Below are 20,198 nucleotides of genomic sequence, written 5' to 3' on the forward strand. Positions count from 1 at the left end.
TCAAATTACATAAGATTCCATAGTCTCAAAGCAAAACTCACTAATGATCAAATGGCTTCAATTAAAACTTGAGATAGTGATGGAAAATAATTAAGATTTGGAGCCTCGCACAAGAAAGAAAGGGTTCTTCTAGGCGCAACTGGGTAAAATCTTTCAGTCTCAGACCAGATTCTGCATGGCAAACAACAAAAGCGAAATGATAATCAAACAGAATTTCAATACAAAATTCTTGTGCTATCGAAACTAACGATTGCCAACTTAGTATTTAGTCCATGGACAAAAATACATGGCCTTAACAAACTTGTGGATGACAACAGTTTGTACCAGAATAGTTTATATGATGCAAGATTACGGAACTCAAGGCATATATAAAAAGCGAAAAAGGAAAACGAGGAGACCAAAAAAAAAAAATTAAAACCTTACATACCTCCTTCCAAAACAACTAGGACAAGCTTTCACGACGCAACCCCAGTGACGATTTGTAATAATGGTAGATCTCAGGGATGTGTTGTACCTTTTCACGATCCACACCTCCTTCTCGTATGGAATCCTTAAGTTCCTTTGATACAAGCCCCAATGTCAATACTTTTAGTTCAGTGAGGGATTGAAGACCCTGTGGCATTGTGTTTAGTTCTGGGCAGTTATCAAACCATAAGGTTTGGAGATTTGACATCACCCCTTTTCCTATAGTTACCTTGTTCAATAAGGGGCAAGTAGACAAACGCAATCTCGTAAGCTTTGCAAAGCCTCGGCTGAAACATAACTCTTTGCCTGCATATGCATTAACAAGTGAAAGATTTCCCAGATTGGGCTGTGCTTCAATGTAAGGTAGTAAATCTTCTTCAATTCTAGACCAATGCAGATACAATTGTGTGAGGCTCTGGAGTGAAACGAACCAACGTGGCACAATTTCCAATTTGCCAACCAAAACAACCCTTCGAAGGTGGAGAGGAGGTGAGCATAGTGCGTTTGTTTGAAGAACTTCCTCTGCATCGCTTGTCGTTAGAAACAACTGGTGAAGGAGCTTCATCTTTTGAATTGAGGCACATAGATCCATCTCGTCTCTTTCTTTTACATTTGTAATTCCAATCCTTCTAAGTTGGGTCATATTACCCACAAGTCTAACAATGTTTCCTTCTAATTCAACAGACGTCAAAACTTGCAATTTCTTCAACGTACATATATTTGATGGTGATCTTGTCCCAATCACATATCTGAAGCCCCTAGGCTCTTCAGTGTAACCATACATCATTAGATGACGCAAGTTTTGCAACTTGGCAATTCCACTTGGAAGTGCCTCTATCTTTGAGTTCCTGATATCCAAAGTTTGAAGGTTGCAGAGCTTTCCAATGGATTCAGGAAGCTTCTTAAGTGGAGTTCCCCTTAAATTTAAGTATCTTAAATTGAATAAGTACGCAAATTCTTTTGGCAGTATATCAATGGGAACATATCCCAAATCTAGCACCCTCAACAATTTGAATCCAGAAGGCAATGTATTCGAGGAAGAGTTTGAGGACATGTCAGTACCAAACACAAGAAGAGAACGAAGTTGTGCCATACCAGTGCCTAATTTAATTTCTCCTCCAGTGGTTTGAATTGACAAGCGGCGCACTTGAACTTCGTCCATAACTTCTTTTCCATCATATACAACACCAAACTTTTCTTTTTCTGATTTAGACAGAGCAAGCTCCCGCATAAGGTCATGCATCTCACATGCTCTTCACTGTCTCTAGCAACGGATGGTTAGTTAGATGCCAGTTTAAGCTGTTGTAGACTTTGATCCATTCTAATGACTTCTTGCAAGACATCAGACCACCTAAAGCCACGACTGCCAGAGGTAGGCCATCACACTTTTCTACAAGTTCCTTAGCCAATGATTGAAGATCTGGGGGACAACATTTATTCTGGTAACCTGAGAATGCTTTGTTGCTGAATAGCTCCCAAGCATCATTCTTTTCGAGGGGTTGAATGTGGTGAATACGACTTTGTACTCCAAAAGAATAGGATGCTACGTCTTCTCTTCGAGTGGTAAGCATGATTCGACTTCCAAACTGTGTATTTGGGAGTGCTGTCCTCATTTCTTTCCAAAGTTTGATATCCCACACATCATCCAATACAACCATGTACCTTTTAGACTCCAAGTAATTGACCAGCACCTGTAGCAATTCTCTGTATGTCATGGAATTCATGTCTGCAGGGACCTTTTCCAAACTTGCTTCATGGAATTCCTTAATCAAGCTTCTAAGCAAGTCGTCAATTGCATAAGTTTGTGAAACAGTTAGCCAAGCACAACAGTGGAATTGTTTCTTGACCCTTTCGTCGTTGAAGGTCTTTGCAACTAAAGTCGTCTTCCCTGATCCGCCCATCCCCACCACAGAGATAAGCGTTTGCTGTTGCTCTCCATTCATCAACCAATTCATCAATAGTTGCTTCTTTCTTTCAATCCCCACGAGCTCATCTTCCTTAATAAAAAGAGAAGATTCCGCTTGGTTCCGCATCCATTTACGGACATCATCACAAGTACTACTTGCTCCTTCTAATCCACCGACACCGTATCTCTGATTCCTCTCCGGAATGGCTTTAATCATTCTTGAGATTTTCCGCAACTTCTTTGACATTTGACGTCTGAACCAAACATTCTGCGGAATGCGAATAGTATGGTGGAGCGACCTTGCAACTCGGCCCTTATGACATCCTTGCTCATACATGTGATACATGAACTCGTCAATGATGTCTTCAACATCAAAGGCCATGCCTCTGACGCTTGCAACCCACGTCTCCCCACCTTCGGTGAGTGCCTTCTTGCCCTCAAAATCATTTAGGAAGGCCTTCATGCTTACAAGCTCCTGCTTGATGTCATCAATTTCGTCACGAACACCGGCTATGGAGGATGCTTCGTTCTCAATAATGGTCACAATTTTGTCGGCCAAGAAGTCTGTTGGTAAGGCCATATTATCCTTGTATCCAAACTAGTTGCTCACAATGGTAGAACGAATTTGAGTATAGAAAAGGTTGAAAGATGAGCCAAATGGATCAAGTGACGATTTCAGCAGGTAGTGGAAGCTCCTCCAAGATTTCAGGAGATCGAAGGAGGTTGTGTTGTTTGCATTGTTATTATACTCTCATGTTATTTAACTATCTGGTAGCAAATGTTGAAAAAGTCTACAAATTTAGTAGCAAAGAATGAATTGTCAATTGCTCAGAAATCATATTAAAAGCTTAAACTCATAACTCAATTTAAAAGGCAATATATTTTAATAGAAGACAGCTCATTCCATGCTTGAAAGTTGGAAGGATGGAGTGGACGTGTATGTTAGAGAACCCCAACAAATATTTAACCCACCCACATATCTCATGTAGTAATACAAGTGAGGGAATATTTGCAATTTGGTGTGATTAAGAAAAGATTTCTAATTTCTTTAATGGGTTATTTACACTAACATCCTTCAAAAATTACACCACCGCCCCTTAGGAATGAGCTGTGTTTCAATATAGGCTTCGAAAAGCTTACACATTTGGAGTTGCTTAGAGTCTGTCTGTAACGTTTTCATAGAATGTTTTCAGAGAATATTTTTTTTTTAAATGAAAACGAAAAATGGCATTTTCAAGATTCGAGCTACAAAAAGCAAGCTAAATCCGTGTATCAGTTTCGTGAGCTGCATAATGTATATGGTTAATTTATTTGATAATCATCATATTTCAGTTTCGTTGTAATATCTGTTGCAGAATCAAATTGTAGAAAAACAGTGCAAAGATCACTTTTGGCTTAGATGGAAGTACTGATCTTCTTTTCTTGCTTCTTGTTAATCAAAGCCGCCATGTTGATAATGTTGGAGATTGAAAGTTTTTTTCACAAGCAGCCATATGTTGTGCTATTTGAACTTATTTTTTTGTTTGACGGGCTGGTGTTTTATTTATCAAATAATGTGTCAAATTGTCAACATACACGTCATTCTCATACAAAGCAGTGTACCAAATAGATTTCAATTCATATATGGGTCCTTGTTTAAGTCAAATTAAATAAACGTTAAAGATGAACATCATAGCGTAAGCGCTAATCAGTTAATAAGTTAATACGATGTGAGCCACTTGCTTGGACTCCCTCGACATTTTTTTATCCCATGATCTGAATCCATCATTTTATAAGTCATAATTGAAAGATCGTCCTTACAAAAAAAATTCTCTTACATCGATAAATGAGACCAAATAAATGAAGCACGTCAAATGGGAAAATGATATCTCAATTTGTCAATACGTAACAGACTAAGACAAAGATGTCTTTGTCCAAATATAGGAGGTGTTGAAGTGTTGACTTGATGACCCATATATAGGAAACTGTTGACTAGAGACTCTAGACCAACAGCAACATAGCAGCTCCTGAAGGAGTCAAATGTCTTGCAGAAATGGAAGTGGATGGTTATCAGTGGCGGATCTACGTAGGGCCCCTCTCTCTCTTTTTTTATATTCTTTTTATTCTTTTTCTTTTCCATCTCTCTCCAACTCTCCCTCCCTCTCTCTCTTTTTTATTTATTCTCATATTTGTTTTTCTTCCTCTCTCCACTCCGTCTCTAAAATTCTCAAGTGATCAGTGGCAAGTGTCATTCAAAAAACAGCTGTAAACACTTCCCTTAAAACCACCCGAATGTGTGCTGAGACCTAGCCGCCGCTGCAATTGCTGAGAGTGCCCAAGCCCAGATCTACCAGACCCGTGGGGACATGGGAGATGGCTCACCTGGAGCTTCCCTTCAAAATGCCCGGACGACCAAAAGAAGCAGAGCCTCTACGGAGCTAGCTGCTGACTGTGAGATGGCCCACGAACTGCCACCAGCGACTCCTATTGAACGAACCCAGATGCCCATTCCCCCTACGGCTCCGTGTAGCTTCAAAGATAAACTCATGAACAAGTTGAGCATGGCAAAGAATTCTGGGATTGATGTGAATTCTCTAGAGGCCGACTACGCTGATTTGAATGACGAGGAGGATGTTGTGATCTCTCGCGAAGACCGTGGCCCTTGTATCCAGTTCTCTGAGAAAGCTATGACCCGTCTTTGCGAACCATGGCAGAATGCGCTTTTAATTAAGCTTCTTGGTAGACAACACACCTACAATTTTCTCCATGCCCGTCTACAGCAGAAATGGAACCTGAAGGGGGGATGGAAATTAATTGATCTTGTCAACGATTACTTCGTTGTCAAATTTGATTTGGAGGAAGACCTTAATTTTGTTCTTACAGGAGGACCGTGGTTAATCTCCGGTCAGTATCTAGTGATGCAAAAGTGGCGTCCTGGTTTCTGCCCAACAACTGCTCACATTACCAGGATGGCAGCTTGGATCCGTGTGTCAGCTATCCAACTAGAATGTTTTGATATATGGGCTTTGAAAAGGATTGGTAACCTTTTAGGGAAACTTCTGAAAGTCGACGCCCTCACCACTGCCCAGAACAGGGGAAAATTTGCAAGATTATGTGTGGAACTCGATCTGACCAAACCTTTAGATGCCTTTGTTCAGATTAACCAAGTTTGGTACAACATTGAGTATGAGGGCCTCCCGGAGATCTGCTACTCGTGTGGGCACTATGGTCATAAAAAAGAGGCCTGTAACCTGAAGACCACCTCTGCTGGTCTCACCAGTGAAACTCCATTGGCAGCAGGAACGGATACAATGGGACAACCTGCTGAGGTGGAAAAAGAGAACCCTGTGGAAGGGAATGAGGGGCTGAGAGGGCCATGGATGAATGTGCCCCCCCGTAGGAAACCTAAAGCGATAGCTACAGAAGGAAAAGGCATGCCCTCTGGAGGCAAAGGTCAGGGGTCCAGATTTGAAGCTTTAAGAGAAATGGATGACATCGCGGAGCATGTTGGTGGAGGAGATGATAGAAATGCCAGCCAGATTCAGCCAACCCTCACAGATACGGCAAAATTGAATGCAAAGTCGGGAAAGAAAGCTTGGACAAAATCCAAGGCTGCTTTGCCAGGCACTAGAACAGCTCTGAATGACATTTCAAACAAGGCAGCACAGAAACAGAGTGTCATGAGCTTGGGCTCAAAGCGTGGGGATATCCCGAGCAGCTCAACCTCTAGGGCTTGGAACACTGCTGGAAATATGGTGACTGGAGAGAGGCCAGCTTTAATCAAGGTCTCAATTAATGAGCAGTTAACCAATTGGGTCAGTGGGCAAAACGTGTATAACGAAAAAGGGTTATATATCTTTGGGCACCAACCCCCCAATATTGACAGCAGTGGTGTAGAGATTGAGACGGAATCTGACACCTACATGGATGCCAACACTGCAATCCCTGAGCACCCTGAGAATACCCCCCTTGAACAGGAAATGGACCTTATGGAAGGTCAAGCCCAAGCTATCAGCGTGGAGATGCCAAGGGACTAGCCTTGCAGGTTCTCTCGTCCTTGCACTCATTTTTAATGATTGTTATCTGTTGGAATGTTCGAGGTGCTGCTTGCACCAAATTCAGATCCACTGTGATGGAGTTGATCCACAATCACCATGTTGACATCCTTTTCCTCTGTGAGCCCCGCATCAGTGGTAAGAAAGCAACTGACACTGTGAAGTCTCTTGGATTCCCCTGCTATGAAATTGTTGACTCTGTTGGTTTTTCTAGCGGTCTTTGGCTCTTATGGAAGGATACAAATGTTAAGGTTGAGATCCTTGGCTCCACTGACCAATCTATCACAACTTGCGTGACTAGTCCTGGGAAGACTCCTTGGATCCTCACCACCATTTATGCTAGCCCATGTGGTCCTAAAAGAGAAAAGTTATGGGAGTATCTTGATTTTGTTAACAGCTGCCATCAACTTCCGTGGGTCCTTGCTGGAGACTTCAATGAAATGTTACATGTTGAGGATAAACTGGGAGGTGCTCTAAGCATCAGACACAAAGGGTTCAGGAAGTGGTTTGATGATAATGCTATGGTTGACCTTGGCTTCTATGGTCCTAAGTACACTTGGACAAATAAGCGGGTGTTTGAACGTCTTGACAGAGCTATCTGCAACTTGGCTTGGAGAAGCTTATTTGGGGAGGCCCACGTTAAACACCTACCCCGAACCAAGTCTGATCATAGTCCCATCAAGATTTGCCTAAAATCTGGTTTCACCTCTTCTCCAGGTACTAGGCCTTTTCGGTTTGAGGCTATGTGGTTCAAGCATGAGGGATTTACAGATTTTATAACCCAAAATTGGCAGCAGCTCTCTGGCCCAGTGTGGATAAAAGCTCACGGGTTGGTGGATCCCCTCAAACTCTGGAATCTCCAGACCTTTGGTCATCTCAAACAAAGGAAAGCGAGACTCCTAGCTAGAATCAATGGCATCCAAAAGGCCCACTGCTCGGGTTCCAACAGATTTCTTCAACAGCTGGAAAGTTCTCTGGTGGATGAGTTCAACACCCTCCTTGAACAAGAATCTATGTTTTGGCGCCAAAAATCCAGAATCCTTTGGCTACAAAATGGGGATATAAACACTAAATTCTTCCACATGACTACGGTTATAAGGAGGAGAAAGAACAGAATTGAGAGACTGCAAAATGAGCTTGGTGATTGGGTTGAAAATGCTACGGATATTAAGGCTTTGGCTGTTCGTTACTTCTCCAACTTATTCACTCAGACTCATGATGTGCAATGTGACCTCCATATTCCTAATCTCTTTCCCATTATTGCGACTGCGGATCTTGACCTCCTCACTAAAGATATTGAGGTTTTGGAAGTTAAGGATAGCCTTTTTCATATTGGTAGTCTAAAAGCTCCCGGTGTTGATGGTTTCCCTGCGAGTTTCTACCAACGGTACTGGAGCTTATGTGGAAAAGATATTGTTGATATGGTCTCTAAAGCTTATGCTAACTGCCTTGTGCCCGAAGATTTGAATGGTACTCTGATAACACTGGTTCCTAAAGCTGCCAGCCCTCAAACAATGGCCCAATTCCGTCCCATAAGCCTTTGTTGCACCCTTTACAAGGTTCTGTCCAAAACCATTGTTGCTCGTTTACGGCCCCTGATGTCTACCTTAATTAGCCCTAATCAGGTTAGCTTCGTCCCAAGAACTCATGCACAAATTCAAGAACTCTAAGGGGAGAAAGGGCTTCATAGCCTGGAAGGTTGACTTATCCAAGGCCTATGACAGGTTGAACTGGAATTTTATCAGGTGTGTTCTTAACGAAATTGGGCTCCCATCCATGCTTATCCATCTGATTATGTCTTGCGTCTCAACTGTAAGGTATCAGGTGTGTGTCAATGGGGAACTCACTGACAGTTTCACCCCCACCAATGGTATTAGACAAGGGGATCCCCTCTCCCCGTATCTTTTTGTCCTGTGCATTGAGAAGCTTTCACACATCATTTTTGACTCCGTACGGAGGAAGAAGTGGAAGCCTGTTAAGAGCTCTCAGTCTGGCCCTCTTGTCTCTCACCTCTTCTTTGCTGATGACTTGTTCCTTTTCACTGAAGCTAGCACCCATCAAGCTAGAGTGATGAAAGATTGCCTTGAGAATTTCTGCAGAGCCTCTGGCCAAACTGTGAACTTTGATAAGTCTGCAATCTACTGCTCTCCTAACACTGGTAACGCTTTGGCTGCCGAAATCAGTTGTATATGTGGGTCTCCCCTCACTGATAACCTTGGTCATTACCTTGGGATGCCTCTGCTCCACTCAAGAGTCTCCCGCAACACTCATAGAAAACTGGTGGATAAGGTCCATCAGAGATTGGCCTCTTGGAAGAGCAACCTTCTGTCTTTGGCAGGAAGAGCTACCCTGATCCAAGCTGTAACTGCTGCAATCCCTGTCTATGCTATGCAAACTGCTAAGCTCCCAATGTCTACCTGTAAAGATTTGGACCGTGTTAACAGAAATTTCTTTTGGGGTGGCAGTGCAAATAAGCAGAAAGTTCACCTTTGCCAATGGGACTTGATTTGCAGACCCAAATCCAAAGGTGGATTCGGTTTTAAAAAAACCTCTGACATGAACCAGGCATTACTTGCGAAAATTGGCTGGCGCATACATTGTAAGGACGAGGGCTTATGGGCAAAAATTTTCGAAACCAAATATCTTAAGGGGAAGACCATGTTTGACCCCTCCCTGAAAGAAAAGCAAGGCTGCTCCTCCACTTGGAAAGGGATTCTTCATGGTGCGGATCTCCTTGGTAAAGGCATGAAATGGCGTATTGGTAAGGGGGATACTGTGCGTTTCTGGATGGACCACTGGACTTCTACTGGGCCACTGGTGAATCATGCTGATACCTTAACCCCAGAGCATTTAACTTGCAATATCAACAGCTTTGTTATTGATGGTTGGTGGGATATTGGTAAGCTGCGTTCTATGCTCAGTGAGGACCTGGTACAACAAATCATCAGCTCCCCTGTTGGATTTAACAGCAACCTGCAGGATTCCCTTATCTGGAAGCACACTGCCAATGGTATCTTCACTGTTAAAACTGCGTATGAGCTGCTTTTTGATAACAACTACTGGGTTGACCCCTTCTGGAAACTCATTTGGAAGCTGAAAATTCCCCCCAAGCTCCAGATCTTCTTCTGGTTGGCTTACCATAATAAAATCTCCTCCAATGAACAAAGGGCTACAAGAAATCTAACTTCTGACCCCTCCTGCGGTGCCTGTGGTTGGATCTCTGAATCTGTCCTCCATATCCTCAGAGATTGTCCCAGAGCTCAGAGTGTTTGGACTATCATGTTAACCCACTCTCAACGCACACAGTTCTTCCACGCTGACCTCAGAGCATGGATCCTTTGTAATCTGCTTGCTAAAACTAGCTGGAGTGCTGGTATGCCTTGGAGTACTGTTTTTGTCTTTACTTGCTGGTATTTATGGAAATGGAGAAACCAATTCGTGTTTAGTGAGGAGGAGCCCCTTCCTTTCAGGCCATCTACTACTGTTTTAAAGGCTGCTAATGAATGGTCCTCCAATGCTTTTGTTCCTCAGGCCAAAACCCCTAAGACTCTGGTCTCCTTAGCTTGGGAGCCCCCTGCTACTGGCTGCTTCAAACTGAATGTTGATGGGTCTCGGAAAAATTCTAATGGTGCTATTGGTGCTGGAGGTGTTATCCGTGATTCTACAGGGGACTGGGTCACAGGTTTTACAGTTAATCTGGGTAAAGGCCAAATCCTAGAGGCTGAGATATGGGGGCTGTTCTTTGGTCTCAAATTGGCTGCTGAAAAAGGCATCCATAACCTGGTGGTCGAGATGGATTCTGCTATTGCTATTCAGCTTTTCCATAGGTCTGGGACCCCTAGCTCTCATCCCTTTGCTGGAGTGCTCTCAGACTGCAGAAGGTTTGCAGAACAACTTGGAAATTGTGGAGTCAACCATGTTTACCGTGAACAGAATTCTGTGGCTGACTGCTTAGCCCAAGCGAGCTACAATGGTGATCTGGGCATCTGCCCTCTTGACTCTGCTCCAGCCTGGATTGGCACCTGCCTTGCTGATGATGTGATGGGTTCCTCTAAGACCCGCTGGGTCTGTTGTAATATTAGTTAGTTTGTTTTTTCTGCTGGGGCCCTGCCCCCCCTACTCACCAAAAAAAAAAAACAGCTGTAAACATGAAAGCAATATTAGTACCCGTCTGGACCAAAGAAGTTTTCCCAAAGGTGAACGTGATTTACGGAGAAAGCCTGAAGTGGTCAGTGCTCAAAACAAAAAATAATTGAGAGTTGCGTCACGTACATTACGACAACAAAGGTAAAGTGAATCCCTTTTCTTTTTCTTTTTTCTGTACCTTTTTACCCAAATGAACTGCTTATTCCCTTCTCTCTCTTTTTTTGGTACAAAGCGGGGCCAAGAGCCCAAAACCAAACAATTACATATATATAGGTATTAACCTGGGAGTAGGGGTACTGCTAACATCAGTAGCAATAATATCATTAAGGAAGGGGGGCTCCAACTCCAAAACATGAAGACCTAAGAGGAATTCATAGCTCTTGACAGCTAACGTATCAGCAGCCTTATTTTGTTCACGGTAGACATGGGATAGGGAGCATGACCAATCACCATGCAGCTGTAAATTACAGCAATTGAGAAGATTAAGGTACGTAGCATTTGGTAATCCTTAATTTTTTTTAAAAGCAGCTTTAATAAATAAAAAAAATTGTCAGGGGTTGGGTGTTTGGTAAACATCAGGAATCGTGCTTTTTACAAATATTGCGGTCAATGACTGTTGCTTTTTAAAAATATTGCGGTCAATGACCACTAATCTTTAAAAAATATTGCGATTCACATTAGGATATTGACAATCGGATTCCATGATCTAATAATATGAATAAGGAGTATTGACATAAGAGAATGATTCAATTGCACGGTCATTCCAATTTGAATAGGTTCTTTCACAATGTCTCATTTAGTTCGGATAACCGTAACATGCTGCTTTGGAATGGGTTATTTAATGGGTTATTTACACTAACATCCTTCAAAAATTACAACACTACCCCTTAGGAATGAGTTGTGTTTCAATATAGGCTTCGAAAAGCTTACACATTTGGAGTTGCTTAGAGTCTGTCTGTAATGTTTTCATAGAATATTTTTTTTAAATGAAAACGAAAAAAACAAATTTGAATTTTCAAAATTCGAGCTACAAAAAGCAAGCTAAATCCATGTATTAGTTTCGTGAGCTGCATAATGTATGTATGGTTAATTTATTTGATAATCATCATATTTCATATTTCAGTTTCGTTGTAATATCTGTTGTAGAATCAAATTGTAAAAAAACGGCACAAAGATCACTTTTTCCTTAGATGGAAATACTGATCTTGTTTTCTTGCTTCTTGTTAATCAAAGCCGCCATGTTGATAATGTTGGAGATTGAAGGTTTTTCACACAAGCAGCCATATGTTGTGCTGTTTGAACTTATTTTTTGGTTTGATGGGGTGGTGTTTTATTTACTTATGTATTTTAACAGATGGGGTGTTGTTTAATTCATTAGCGACTTTTTGACATCCTAAATATTTGGTCAGGCGAGAAGACAAGTTCTTCATGGAACTGTAGCAATTAATTGTATTTGTTTTCTGAATTTTCATATCCTAGTAATATATAATATCCAGTCAATAATGCTAGACTCGATGAGGATTTTTTATTTATCAAATAATGTGTCAAATAGTCAACATACATGTCATTCTTATACAGAGCAGTGCGCCAAATAGATCTCAATTCATATATGGGTCCTTGTTTAAGTCGGATTAAATAAACGTTAAAGATGAACACCAGAGCGTAAGCGCTAATCAATTAATAAATTAATACGATGTGAGTCACTTGTTTGGACTCTCGACATTTTTTTATCCCATGATCTGAATCCATCATTTTATAAGTCATAATTGAAAGATCATCCTTACAAAAAAAAAATTCACTTACATTGATAAATGAGACCAAATAAATAAAACACAATGTTGTTAATAAACAATAAAATGTTCAAGGCAATGCTAAAATGCCTAGATTGTTTCAGATTTTACAAGGATGATATTAGAATGAGGAGCAAAAACTGTTTCAACACACAAGCAATGTCGCAGTCGCCTTTCAATTAACCAAAACGTGCGCCAACTCCATGACTAAATCAACGGTAGGTAATTGATGTGATTTTAGAAACTGTAGAAGATATTTAGATGGGGACGACAGACTCTCATGACATAAAATATTAGAATTGCATAGCCAAGCAGGCAATCCTGTAAACAATGATATTAGGGTTTGGGAAAAAGGCAAAGTCATTTGTGTAACAGAAACAAGATGCTAGAACAAGGGAATTTCTAAGAGTCTTGAACATGAGCAAAATTCAGTCAGTTCCTTCTCAAAGGTGTCCTTAAACATTTCGGACAAGTAAATTATAAAGATCCTTACCATAGGTCTGTTGGCCTTGTATCCAAACTAGTTGCTCACGATTTCAGCTGGCAGTGGAAGCTCCTCCTATGTGCAAGAAATTTCAGTGATTTGAATTGTATTTTAAGCACATCAAATGGGAAAATGATATCTCAATTTGTCAATACGTAACAGACTGAGACAAAGATGTCTTTGTCCAAATATAGATGGAAGTACTGATCTTCTTTTCTTGCTTCTTGTTAATCAAAGCCGCCATGTTGATAATGTTGGAGATTGAAGGTTTTTTTCACAAGCAGCCATATGTTGTGCTGTTTGAACTTATTTTTTTGTTTGACGGGCTGGTGTTTTATTTATCAAATAATGTGTCAAATTGTCAACATACACGTCATTCTCATACAGAGCAGTGCATCAAATAGATTTCAATTCATATATGGGTCCTTGTTTAAGTCAAATTAAATAAACGTTAAAGATGAACACCATAGTGTAAGCGCTAATCAGTTAATAAGTTAATACGATATGAGCCACTTGCTTGGACTCTCTCGACATTTTTTTATCCCATGATCTGAATCCATCATTTTCTAAGTCATAATTGGAAGATCGTCCTTACAAAAAAAATTCTCTTACATCGATAAATGAGACCAAATAAATGAAGCACGGCAAATGGAAAATGATATCTCAATTTGTCAATACGTAACAGACAGAGACAAAGATGTCTTTGTGTGAAGATGGAAAGACTGGTCCAAATATAGGAGGTGTTGAAGTGTTGACTTGATGGCCCAAATATAGGAAGTGTTGTCTAGACCAACAGCAACATAGCTGCTCCTGAAGGAGTCAAATGTCTTGCAGAAATGGAAGTGGATGGTGATCAGTGGCGGATCTACGTAGGGCCCCTATCTCTTTTTTTTTATATTCTTTTACTTTTCCATCTCTCTCCAACTCTCCCTCCTTCTCTCTCTCTCTCTCTTTTTTAGGCTTAATTACAGTAATGCCTCCTGAAACTTTGGTCAAATCTCACTTTACCCCCCCAAACTTAAAATGGCCCACTTTCATCCCTTGACCGAGGTTTGGTGACTCACTTTGCCCCCTGCTGTCAACTCCATCCAAAACTCAGTTAACTTTGATGACGTGGCAGTGGTATTTTTTTAATTTATTTTAATTTTTAATTATTACAATTATTTAATTATATTTTTAATTATTAAAATTATTTAATTATATTTTTATTTATATACAAAATTACAAAAACACCCCTGCCATGTCATCAGATTTAACAGAGTTTGAATGGAGTTGACGGCATGGGGCAAAGTGGATCACCAAACCTCGATCAAGGGATAAAAGTGGGTCATTTTAACTTTGGGGGGGTAAAGTGAGATTTGACCCAAGTTTCAGGGGGCACTACAATAAATAAGCCATTTTTTTATTCTCATATTTGTTTTTCTTCCTCTCTCCACTCCGTCTCTCAAATTCTCAAGTGATCAATGGCAAGTGTCATGTGATGTGAAAGTATCGTACTGTTTTACAACCAGCCATTAAAAAAACAGCTGTAAACATGAAAGCAATAGCTAATTGAGAAAAAAGAAAATTTCTTGCATTATTACTACCCGTTTGGACCAAAGAAATTTTCCCAAACGTGAACGTGATTTACGGAGAGATCCTGAAGCGGTCAGTGCTCAAAACAAAAAATGACATACTAGTGATTTGCCCTCTGAATTTGTACCTAATTTTTTATTCACCTCCTATCCTTTTTTTCATAAAATTAAGGATATGAACTTCTTTTTTTTTCGCCAATTTCCCCCTTATCGTCTAAATCATCAACATTTCATCCAATTTTATGTTAAATCATTAAAAATAAAGAGAAAGATAACCCCAAAAAAAAAAAAAAAAAAAAAAAAAAAACCTATCCCCACCCACAGACCCTCCTCTGTCTTCCCCGCTACCCAACCACCATTCCTTCTTCGACAACAACCAAACCTACCCTTCCTCCTCTCTCTCTCTCTCTCTCTCTCTCTCTCTCTTCGACAACAAATAAATCTTTATCTCCACCCTATTTCTCTTCTGCCTCTATATTTTTGAATTGTGGAAGTTGAAACTCTCATTGCTTACAGCAAAAACAATCATAAAGCAAAAAAAAAAAAAAAAAGGGATTTGTGTATCAGATATCAAATATATGTTGTGTTTTTTGTTCCTTGAGCTTAGCTGAGAGAGAAGACGGTGGGGAAGGATGAAATATTGGAGGTGGGACATAGATCTGGGTTTTTTAGGAGTTTTATTGCGGTGGTTGAAATCTGGGAGTTGATGACAACCCCTAGTTGAATTCCTCCCTAAGCTTTTCAAGCTTTTCTAAGTTTTTCTATCGTCTCAGTCAGAGGCAACAATGGAGGTTCATTAGAGGATTTGTGGGAGAGTGAGAGAGGAAGAGAATGAGAATGAGAGAATGGGCTGGAGAGGGGTGGATCTATGGGGGTTAAGTCGAGAGAGAGAGAGAGAGAAAAAGGTGGCAGGTGGCCTTTTAAAAAAAAAAATTTATTTCTATAATTATTATTTCAAATTTTAAATTGTTTTATTTTATTTTAATATTAAAATGACCAATTTGCCCTTATATTTAACGGCAAATTGGATGAAATGTTAAGGATTTAGAAGGCAGGGGGGAAATTGGCAGGGGAAAAAAATTCATATCCTTAATTTTCTAAAAAAAGGATAAGGGGCTACTTGAAAGCGAGGTACAAGTTCAGGGGGTAAATCATCAGTATACCCAACAAAAAATAATTGAAGGTTGTGTCACGTACATTATGACAACAAAGGTAAAGTGAATCCCTTTTCTTTTCTTTTTTCTTTTTTCGGTACCTTTTTACCCAAATGAACTGCTTCCCTTCTCTTTCTTTGTTTTGGTACAAAGCGGGGCCAAGAGCCCAATTACATAGGGATTAACCTGGGACTAGGGGCACTGCTAACATCAGCAACAATAATATCATTAAGGAAGGGGGGCTCCAACTCCAAAACATGAAGGCCTAAAGGGAATTCATAGCTCTTGGCAGCTAACGCATCAGCAGCCTTATTTTGTTCACGGTAGACATGGGATAGGGAGCGTGACCAATCACCATGCAGCTGTAAATTACAGCAATTGAGAAGATTAAGGTAGCATTTGGTAATGCTTATTTTTTTTTTAAAGCAGCTTTAATAAAAAAATTGTCTGGAGTTGAGTGTTTGGTAAACATCAGGAATCCTGCTTTTTAAAAATATTGCGGTCAATTACCACTATTTTTAAAAAAATATTGCGATTCACATTAGGATATGGACAATCGGATTCCATGATCTAATAATGTGAATAAAGAGTATTGATATAAGAGAAGGATTCAATTGCACGGTCATTCCAATTTGAATAGGTTCTTTCACAATGTCTCATTTAGCTCGGATAACCATGACATGCTGCTAGGGGACAACCATGGTTTGTGGATGTCCTAAAAGGTTTCAATTAACCTTTATTAATAGGAAGAATTAAATTTTAGAATTTAATTCGTATATCATCTCTGATGAGTTAAGTGATCGGTTCATAATTGTATATCATTTTGTACCCTTCTAGCTTATGATTTGGTTATGTTTTTGAGTTAAACTTGTGCTTTTAACCCTTTTTGTGTTTATCTTTCAGCTTTAGGTAACAATGATCGCTTTGGATAGGAAATGATGCAATCCATGCATGTTAAAGCCTGATTTGGATAAAGGGAAGAAGTGCTTAAAGACAAACTCATTTTGGCTACAGCCCCCTGCCAGTCCAGTTCCGTAGGTCATATTGCAAGCTTTGTTTCAGCAATCTACACAACTCGGATGAGGCCGCATTCTTCATGAACGTTGTTCCAATGGGTGTGTACTATAACATATCCAAAATTCAACCCCATTGGATACATCTGGAGTCCGTAACCTAGCAAACACTGAACCATGCTCAGGATGGATTTTTGTCAGCGAGCAAAACGAGTTAGCAATTTGTTTCGGCCTTAACTTCCTCCTCCGAGCTTGGATTGGGCCAATACTTGTGTGGTTGGATCATACACATTCTGAACTTCACAATGGACATCTTAAAGTCTTCATTTGATTCAGCCTAGCCCAATTTGTAAGCCCTTGAAGTTGCTGGTCATGCTGACCTCAGGATGAGCTATTGTTTCTGGTTGGAAGCTTGGTCATGGTGAGCTAGGCATGAGCTATTGAGCTGGTTGGAAGCTTGGTCATGGTGACATGAAGATGAGCTAGGGCTGCTGGTGGGATTTATTGGTGAAGTGCATCAACCAATTCAAATTTTCTAATACAAGTGCATCAACCATTTCAGATTTTATAAAACAAGTGTTGTATGCATTAGCCATATTGAATTCAGATTTTTCACTTCCTTAGGCCTATAAATAGGGAGATTCTCTAAGCTTGTAAACACACCCCAAGGGGGGGAGCTCTCAAACACTTCTCTAGAGCTCCCTTCCCTTCTCTCCCTCAAATTCTCTTAATTTTGCTTTCTAGTTCTCAATTCTAGCTTTCCTTTTGCTTCTTTGTTGTAATTTATTTTTCTTTGTAATGTAAATTCTTTTCTTAAGTTTTCAAGTTGAATTAGTTTCCAAGTTTCAATTATGGTTTTTGTTCTTATTCATTATGCTTATAAGTTAATATGCTAGTTTGAATGATTGATCACCATTTAGGCTTGCATGTTAGCTATCTTGGTTTGAATTAAGAGTATACACCATGCTTTAATTCGAATTGAACTATGAATAAGAAGACTATGTATGGACATTCGACAACAGGGATTAGATACATGCTTGGTTGTTTAAATTGTTCTTCTATGCTTAATGGGTTCCTAATGCTTAATTTTAGGTTAGACAACAAATGATCAAATTAGGGAATTAGGAACACAAGGTTATGACCACACACCATGGCTTAATCATACTTTAGCTAGAATCAATCCATTAATCTAATTGAACTTGGGAACTTATTTGCTTGAGGTATTTCCTTTTTCTTGTTTTATTTATTTTCTTTTTTTCATTTCTGTTTTGTGTAGGAGAAATGAATTGGATCATTCAATCACCAATCCTCGTGGGATCGACCTCGCACTTACATACGCTATACTACCGAACGGCTCGTGCACTTGCGAGTATCACAAGTTGAGGATGCAACTGAATCCATTTTGGTGCAGCTGTATCTACGCAACATTAAGTCAACTCACTCCCTTGTTAAAGGGAACCTACGGGTCTGCACACCCAAAGAATGTGATTAGAGGTACAAATGAGGAGAAATGAAATGAGGAGACACAAATCAATGGTTGATAGTCCAATGTCAAAGTCAACGGTCAAAAGTCAACATGTTGACCGGAGCAATTGACCAAAGTCAAATAGTTCGACCGGGTCAATTAAGTAAGACTATAATTATAATTTATAATTAAAAGATTAATTATGTAATTAATATTGACATATAGAAATATTGGATTGGGTTTTTAAATATGATTTACAAGGAAATGGACAAAATAGCCCAAAAGGTTATTGGGCCCAAGGGATAAGTGACATAAGATGACATGACCCATAGACCAAATGAAGCCCCAAATACCCACCCAATTGCCTTTTGTGTTGTCCTATATAAGCTAAGTATTTGAGAAAACCTAGCTAGGGTTTTTGGTTTCCTACTTTGGTTGATGAGTGATCATCTTTGTATCTCATCTTTCATAAACCAAAAATTGGTCCAATCATGAAGTAGACTAGCATCCACACTTCTTGGTTGCCTTCTCTTCATCTCTAGGAGCATTTGGTGTGGTGAGGTAGATGACTCCAATCTTGGAGCCTTAAGGTGAAAGAGTCAAAATCAAGAGAAAGAAAAGGTCTTTCCAACAAAGGTGTTCATTCTTGTGAAATCAAGAAAAAATGTCATCAAGGGTAAAGATCTATTCCCTTTTTCCTTTTTCTATTTGTGTTCAAAGAGATTAGACTAAGATACTTGGTTTAAAATGAAAAATGTTTTGCTCAACTACTATAAACAAAATGAATCTGCCATTTAGAATGTTTTTGTTGTATAAGTTGTGGCTAAAGTTCATTTCTTAAGCATTATATGCATATTTCCTTCAAAATCCTCCATTTTCAGATGGGTTGTTGATAGGGGTAGAGATCTAGGAAGCCCAAGGCAAAGGCAGCAGGAGGATAAAAAAAAAAATAAAAGAGAGAGATGCAGAGAGAGACGAAAAAATTTGACCAAAAAAAATTATGAAGTTGGTTTTCTTTTTTAAAGTAGAAAAAGAATTAAGAAAACAACAAATAGTTTCATCATCATGATTCATGATTCAAGTCTCTTTGCTCATTATACAAAATAAAAACATTTTTTTATGAAATTTTACCAAATGCTTTGACTACTCACAACACTTTTTTAGAAATGGTTTACCAAACGCCTACGTGCTTTTTTTCACAATTGATTATTCTCGAAAGACAACATAAGCAACTTTTTTTAAAAGCACAGCAAAGCCAAACTAGCCCTAAATAGGGGATGAGAAGGAATGAGAGGGTTATTCAAGAGGGCCACCACTGAGGATGCATCACATTCAATCTCCACAATTCTGTAGCCAGCCTCTCAGGCCAATTTGAGCCCCCAGAAAATACCCCACAGCTCAACTTCAAGGATAGACACAATGCCAAGATTGACAGCAAAGCCCTTGACCTAGGAACCAGAGGAATCTCTTAACAGACTACTCGTACCAATTTGACCAATGTCAGAATTTCTACCCCTATCAGTATTGATTTTAACCGTACCATGCACATGAGCAACCAGTGTAACTGGACTAAGAGATGCTGACCATAAACAGATTTAGGAGAACAGGCAGTAGACCAATCCAAGGCATAATTTATAACCACTTGCTGAGGGTTAGCGGGCATGGTACAGTCCTAATCAAATTACCTTACATCTCCATTTCCATATAAACCAGAGATCAAATCATCCGCAAAGAAAATATGGGAGACATAAGGACCACCTTGACTAATTTGAATAGGCTTCCAAGAATTGTCCTGCCCCTTTTGTTGGATGATGTGAGATAGTTTTTCCATACACAAGATAAATATATAGGGAGAGAGAGGATCTCCCTGCCTAATACCACAATTGGGAGAGAATTCAGCAGTTAACTCACCATTCAACATAGCTTTATACTTCACAGAGTTAATGCATTGCATTACCAACTCAAGGATCCTTCCTCTTAAACCAACTTCCTATAAGATATTTTTAATGAAATCCCAATTAATGTTGTAATAAGTCTTGGATAGGTCAATTTTCCAAGAAATAAGGCCTTTCTTACCCTTAATAGTTTTGAATTTATGGAGCATTCTTGGGCAACAAAAATATTGTCCACAATATGACGACCTGGAACAAAACTCACTTGGGTAAGA

At 39.7% G+C, this 20,198-nt stretch overlaps 1 pseudogene; it reads right to left on the reverse strand.

Annotated features, from left to right (window-relative positions):
- Positions 1-427: 427 nt before the first annotated feature.
- On the reverse strand, positions 428-2,951 carry LOC110770788 (disease resistance protein RPM1 pseudogene; annotated as a pseudogene).
- Positions 2,952-20,198: the final 17,247 nt, after the last annotated feature.

Source organism: Prunus avium, chromosome 8 (genome assembly GCF_965620075.1).
Source record: "Prunus avium chromosome 8, drPruAviu1.hap1.1, whole genome shotgun sequence".
Taxonomy (NCBI): Eukaryota; Viridiplantae; Streptophyta; class Magnoliopsida; order Rosales; family Rosaceae; genus Prunus; species Prunus avium.